Below are 7,957 nucleotides of genomic sequence, written 5' to 3' on the forward strand. Positions count from 1 at the left end.
TTATTCCTAACACAGCCATCCTTCAATTAAATAAACTTTATTCAACATCTAAAACATAGCCAATAGCTAAGTGTTGTATGATTGACTGTTGTTTCCTATTTTGCAGTTCCCAGCACCTCAAATAATGCCTTTCAAACATTAAATGTTTGTTGCGTAATTTTTTTTTTCTAGTTCCACTTCACAAATGTAGAAAGCAAACTAATTTGTTAAAAGAAATTGTCTAATTCTAGTGGTGGAGGCAAGACAAATGAATTTAAGATAAACCCTACTCCTAGCTTTTCTGGATAAAAGGGAAAAAATTGTCATTGACAATTTTAACTATTGTTATTGTATTCATGACCGACTTTGAAGGTAAGTGATTGACCTAAATGAAAAATCTGGTGTCGATGAACGTATTGATTGGTTTCAGAACGTGAAGACAAGGTGATTTTCTCACATGTGCAGCTTTGAGATGTTCTAGGAAAAGCATGTGCTTCCACATAATTTACTCTCAAAAGTTAAGGATTTTGTGAGCACCTTTCTAATTACATTTTAAGATGTAAATATGCAAAATGACCTCCTTTGACCATATCAGCAGTAGCTGTCTTATTCTCAACCTGCCACTTCTTGAAAGAACATTAGTTTTTACCAATGGCTACTATTCACATAGTTGAAAATAAATGTCCCCCTGGTCCCCTGGTGTAACTCAGGGAATTGACAGGGTATAGTATATTCTCCTACCCAATTTCTCCTTTGCTCCTTTGCTCCCCACAGCCACCCCCATCCCTTTCCAAGCCACCAGAGTAGAAACTAACTGATAACGTTCTGTATTCTTCACCAGTAGCTGGTCTATTATGATCTAAAACTGGGCTTCTTGCTGCCGAGTGGAAATCCCATGAGCACCTATAGCTACATCATTCAAAGACGAGCAGCCAGGGATTCTGAAGCAGAGGAGTGCAGGAGCGGGAAGAGGCTCTCATGGGGCATTTGTTTCTTGCAGATCCACAAAGCCAAAGTCTTCCTGGCTGCTTTTCATACATGGGTTCATTCTTTGTTAAAAAGATATGGCATAAGGCTTAGTGGGTATACAAGAACTCAAGGCTGTTGGATTGTATAGAAAGGGGGGAAAGGTATTTTGTCAGCTTTCGAGATTTCTTTTTCAAATGTGACCAGACATTCATATACGCATACTGACTTTCATTTAAATCAGCAACATGCAAATTGCATATTCATCTAGCTATACATAGGGCAGGCACTGTTCATAGAGATACGGCTATGCATTACAGGCACAATTCTGGTGAAAGGAAATCTTTGTTTAAAAAAAAAAGTACTGGAGGTGAAAAGAAACAAGTGTTATAAACCAAATATAATTTGAGATGAGGACTCCTGAGATGCGGTTCTTATTTCTGGTTGCCTAGTACAAAACCAAATTTCTCATGATTGTTTAAAAACATCAGTACAAACTCCACCATAAGATACAAATGTTTGTTTGCTGCATCGGTGCAGCTAGTTTTCCTAGCAAAACCTTTTAGTTGATTATGAGTGAGTCATATTTCCAAGCTGGCTTATTTTTAACAACGAATTCCAATGTTGTCAGGGTTATTTTTGTGGATGAATGTGCTGGATGTCATTCCAGGCTCTGTGTCAAATTCATCAGCATCAAGCTTCATACCTATAATGTCTAATGTTGAAATAAAATAATAAAGTATCTTTATTTATATACATTTTATATTTCTTATACAATAAAAGAAACTATTTTCATCAGTTGCTTTTAGTCAGTGATTATCTCTTTAACATCCTGAGAAACATCAAATTTATACTTAATTATAATACTCTAAAGTAACGGTGAATCTGCCTGCACATTCCCACCCCCATACCTACTTCTGAGTCACAGGGAAGAGTTGTGGAATGATTCAGCTTCAGCTTGATCCCAGGTACATAAGAGGACTCTCTTTTCTTCTATTTTTATAACACATGGAAGTTTTGGAAAACTATGGCCCATCTCTCATTCTACCTTTGCTGGACTCTCAATCTTTTATTGTTAGTGTCTAATAATCCCCTTCTAAGAGAGGCTATAGACCCCATAAAAGTAAAGATTGTTGTCTCCTGGAGTCCATTGTCAGGAAGGAGGATGGTGCAAAGAATTGTATGGACACATCTATGTTTGAATAATAAGCTAAAAAGAAACAATAAGTAAATTGCTTAGATATCTTAGTCTTCATTTATATATTCGTATTTGTTAAAAGGTGAATAGCTAAGTAAATGTTGGAATTAAACATCCATTTGATAACAAAGCAAATGTAAGTAATTGAAGTAAAATTTAAACAGAACAGAATATAGTCTAGAGTCCACAGAGAGAGAAAGAGAGAGAGAGAGATCTAGTGGCCTGCAACATGCAGTCAAACAATGTAATGGAGAGACCTCTTTGGGGCAGAAAAGTAGAACTGTGACCATTCCTTCTTCAGCAACAAAAACTTTCTCACATTCATCTTTAAAAGGAATGGGGGAAATGAAAGAGAAATTTGCTCCACTGTCAATTGCACTGACTTAGATTTGGGAAATACAAGTAAATATATGCGGTGACATGATACAAATAGGGTACACACCATCTGCCCGGTCCCATACTCTGTACATCTTGACATTTTCTCATTTCAGGAGCTTCCAAAGCTAGGGAAATACGTACACTGGGATCACTGGACAAAACCTTTATCATCTTGATTTTCACTTCAAAGTGCTAAGTCCAGGTGTAAATACTTTTCCTATAAAGAAAGGTGTGTAAGAATGTGCAATCCTACGGAACTAATTTTGTACTGTTCTCCTCCTGTCTTCAACCCCGCTTTCTCACTACAAGCTGGCAAAGGAAGGAACAGAGTTAACAAGGGCAAAGGAACGCCTGGTAAAGTTTGATTACGTAAGTGTGGGAAAGCCTTGTGGGCTCCTATGTGGAGCCCAAGGAAATAAATGAGATCCTTTGCCAGAATGCAAAAGCAGCAATATCACTCAGGAGCAACAAACAGGGGCAGGTTCAGTAGAGAAGACAGGGCACAATATTCCTTTCAGTCTCCCTAGTTCTACCCCACAACTCTCCAGAAGCACAGAGAACACAAGATAATTTCCCCAAACTTCCCATGCCCCCAAAAGAATTGTGTAGATGCTGAGATTTGGTCAACATAAAGAAAGGAGGCCTTGCAGTCGGGACAAAGAAGCTACTGCGCTCCTGACTGAAGACCTGACTCTGTGCACAACTGTGGCCATTTCAGCCAACGGTGTCATGGCCAGACATTTCTCCATGCCGCCATGATGCTATGGGAGTCCTGGGAATTAAATGGTGCTCATGGGGGTAGAAGAAGAAGGAAAAGCTTTAATTCACTGAGTTAAAATCTGGAATGACAGAAAATCCAGAACTGGCTAACACATGTTCAGCCATCAGGTGGAACGAGGACTCAATAAAGAGATGTGCAGCGTGATGGACAAAGTTCCACAGCACAGCTAGGAAGCATTCACATCGATTAGCATATATTGTAACTCCATTTGGCAAGCTACATGCTGAGGATGACAAGCATAAGTGTAACTAAACAATCCTTAAAGTGTCATGAATACCTGAGAAGAGATAAATACAAGTTTAATGCATTTTATCTAAATTGAAGGCAGCTAAAATAGAGGAGGCGGCAAAATACACTGTAGACACAGATGTGACCAATAATTTCCTTGAAAATATAGTTTAAAATCATTATTAATATTTTATATCAAATGAAAATATTATATTACTATTTAAATTTCACTGTTCCTAACAACACCATCACCAGGAGGGAAAATGAGATGTTGACCTACTATATTAGGACATGTATTTTAAATTTCTGCACACTGAGTCATCCCTTTACTTTACCAGAAATATTTACTCAGGAGATGGGTCAATGATTAAGGAGTACAGGATGATTAGAAAAAGTGTAACCTTCTGATCTATAAGAAAACATATATATAGGATTTTGCTGTAATTATTATCACTATTTTCATTATTTTGCTGTTATTTAGGAAGAGGCATTGTATGTGGTTATGAAAATGGTCTCTGGGGTCAAATTCCAATTCATTCACTTACTAGCTATGGGATTCTGCAGCAGGTTGCTTAACCTCTCAGTTTACCCATCTGTAAAATGAAGATATTCACTGTATCCACCTCTCAGGGATGTTAAGAGAATTGAAAGAGGTATGACATAATAAAGCACTTGGAACAGAGTCTGACACATAGTAGGTGCTATTTAGGTGCTTATATTTACATATATTACTACTGGTAGTATGTTTGCTGACATCTAAACGATATGGTATTTTATGACTTTAAAACCATATCTATGCACACTTACTGACTTTAATCTTCATAAGAGCCCCTGCGAAGGAGGTGACATTGACTACCATTGTTAAGAAAGAGTACTGAGGTTTGGAGAGATTAAGTAACATCTCGAGTGAATGAAAGAGAATAGGATTGGAACCCTACACTCCCGAATTCAGATTCAGAGCTGTTGCCACAATATTTGTATTCAAAGCTACACGTGACGTGATAAGGAAACATAAAAAAAAGGTAAGTAGAGTGAATACTCCTTTATCCAGAGACATCGTCTATGTGGGACTGTAAATCAATGATGACATTCGCATCAGAATAGGGAAAGAATAGGGTGTTCGAGAAGAAGTGGTCGTGGGTCACGATGGAAGAGACCAGCCTGGAGGAACTGAGATCCACCGAAACACACAGAGACACCTAAGGAGCCCTCTCTGTACAGGAGGTACTGGGTGCACAAAGCAACAGCCTACTGTAGACTGAAAGGCTGAACAGGGAGATAACTTGGCAGTCTTGGCATGGAAGATCTTCTCTCTAATCACCGTAACTGAAGTTGGATAAAATTTACAATGACCTTATGTTTCAGCTATTAATAGGACCTTAACAGACACCTCACCAAAGAAGATATACAGGTAGTACAGAAGCATATAAAAAGGTGCCCACATCATACATCATCAGGGAAATGCACCTTAAAACAATGCTGAGAGTGGCACCTGGGTGGCTCAGTTGGTTAAGTGTCTGATTTCAGCTCAGGTCATGATCTCACAGTTTGTGAGTTCAAGCCCCATGTTGGTCTCTGTCCTGAAGGCTCAGAGCCTGGAACCTGCTTTGGATTCTGTGTCTCCCTCTCTTTCTGCCCCTCCCCCGCTCATGCTCTGTCTCTGTCTCTCTCTCTTTCTCTCAAAAATAAGTAAACTTTTAAAAAAGTATATATATATATATATATATATGTGTATATATATATATGTATATATATATATGTGTATATATATATGTGTATATATATATATGTGTATATATATATATATGTGTGTATATATATATATATATATATATATAACCAACAGCAAAGAGATACTATTGCACATCTGTTAGAAGGGCCAAAATCCAGAACACTGACAATACCAAATGCTAGTGAGGATGTGGAACAACAGGAACTCTCACCCCTTGCTGGTGAGAATGCAAAATGGTTCAGCCACCTTGGAAGATGAGTGGTTTCTTAAAAAACTAATCTATGCTTGCCAAATAACTCAGAAATTGTGCTCTTAGTTATTTACCCAAACGAACTGAAAACTTAACATCCACACAAAAATTTGCATACAGATGTTATTGCAACTCTATTCATAATTGCCAAACTTGGAAGCAACAGAGGTTTTCTTCAGCAGGTGAACAGACAAATTGTGATACACCCAGACAATGGGATATGATTCAGTGCTAAAAAGATACGAGCTACTGAGCCATGAAAAGACATGAAGGAATCGTAAATGTGTATAACTAAGTGAAAGAAGCCAATCTGAAAGTCCACCTAACTCCAACTACATGACATTTTGCAAAAGACAAAACTATGCAGACAACAAAAAGATCAGAGGTTGCCAGTGTTGGTGGGGATTAAGGAAAGCCACACGAATAAGCAGAGCAGAGAGGACTTTCGGGGCAGTGAAAATATTGTGTGTGCTATTATAATGGTGGAGACATGTCATTATACATTTGTCCACACCCATAGAACGTACAACACCAAAAGTGAACCGTCATGTAAACATATGAACTTTGGCTCAATCTAACGTGTCAATGTAGGTTCGTCCTTGGTCAACGAACAAACAAAACAAGCATCATTCTGGTAAGTTATGTGGATAATGGGGGAGGTTATGGATGTGTCGTGTCAGAGAGCATATGGGAAAACCCTATATATTTTATTCCTCTCAATTTTGATGTAAACTGAAAACTACTGTAAAAAAATCAAGTCTTGAAAGAAAAAACTATACGAGTAAGACTTAATAACAGTACTTTGAATGATGTCCTGAGAAATGTCCAAGGTTAAAAATCTGTCAGTTCAAAGAAATATGAAGGCCAATATTTGCAAGATTATGCTGGAAGGTAATGGAAATAATCCTCACAATTAGATAATACAGCCTTTCCATATTAACATAAATGATATTTAAAAATTGAAACATTAAACCATAGTAAGCATAAGCTTCAATATTAATGGGGCACATAAACAGAAAAAAATGGTTTTGTGCTATTTAATCTCAAAAATGGTTTAATGACCCTTATCTGATTATGAAAACAGCACAAGCAACTGTATTAGATAAATAGGACATTAAAAATACTGCTAACTGTTAAGCAGCTTGAAAATATCCAAATGAATGTATTTTTAAATCAAATTTAATAGTCACTGAAGGAATATTAAAGAGATGTCCTGGATATGGCTATGACATTGGCAAACATGAACACACACACAGAAAGTTAAAGAAAAGCACAGAATAACAGCTAGGAAAACAAATCACAAAATGAAAGTTAAGAATGTGGTTAATTTAGTTAAGTCTTGGTTTCTGCTGCTTCAGATACATCAATCCTCAGACCAATAAAAATGTTGAATAGTTCAGTATGCTTTTAAAGCATAATTACAGCATCCTAATACGACAAACATGGTCAAATATCTTTCTCTGGAATTCAGTTTTACATTAGGAGTCAGAGCTTCCACGGGACTGGAGAGAGCTTAAGAAACCTTTCATGACACACCATACTTAAGCTACCACCCTTCTTACTACCACTCAACCTGTCTATGAGTGTCATGATCACTAATGAATGAGCATTGTTTGTCCTTCAATATTTGAGTGTCGGTGGGTATGGGTTTGGGACCATCCTGGCTACCCCTCTTATGTGCTCATTCACCAGCCCTTCTCTCTTCTTGAAGTGTTAGTATAATGGAGAAGCACTCACCCTGGAAGCAGATTACTAGGTGTGGGATCTTGTTAAGCTTCAAGACCCCAATTTGTAAACTGGAGCTAATAATAATGTCTCATGGGTGGTTGCATAAAAGAGGTAATTGTGTGCCTGGTAAAACCAAGAAGCTTAATAAATGTTGCTGTTCTACACTTCACACTGTACTTCTAGTTCCTAAAGTTTGCTAACTGGCTGCAATCCCATGGTTCAACTCCCTACTGAAGGCTCCTTGGGAATCTCCCAATGTGGGCCATGGTTCTTTAAGTTGCTCTCCTGGTACTGTAACGGTGCATCTGAAATACACGTTAGATTAATTGCAGTTAGAATATGAGAGAGAAATATGTCATAGATAGTCCCGAAGAGCCAAGTAATCACCCCAAAACATTTGTTTCCATCCCAAGTGCAAAATTAGAATCACCAGCCAATCTCAGTGCCATAACACTGATACCCAAGAGCCGGAAGGGAAGTCTGACTGATGTTAGTTGGCGGGAGCCTGTATTGGCTGCACCGGCCACTGCATTTTTGCGTTTGGCACATTTGGTTTGGCTCCGAAAGTGGATACCACTGGAAAATGATTGCTGGGGCTGAAAAGGGATCTAGAATCAGAAAGGGCAAAACTTTATACCTGTCATTCAATGACATGATACTTAGATGTATTTTCCCCTCACCACTTACCTCACAAAAACTCAACAGTGTTTTCTCTCC

Source organism: Panthera uncia, chromosome F1 (genome assembly GCF_023721935.1).
Source record: "Panthera uncia isolate 11264 chromosome F1, Puncia_PCG_1.0, whole genome shotgun sequence".
In the NCBI taxonomy this organism is placed as follows: domain Eukaryota; kingdom Metazoa; phylum Chordata; class Mammalia; order Carnivora; family Felidae; genus Panthera; species Panthera uncia.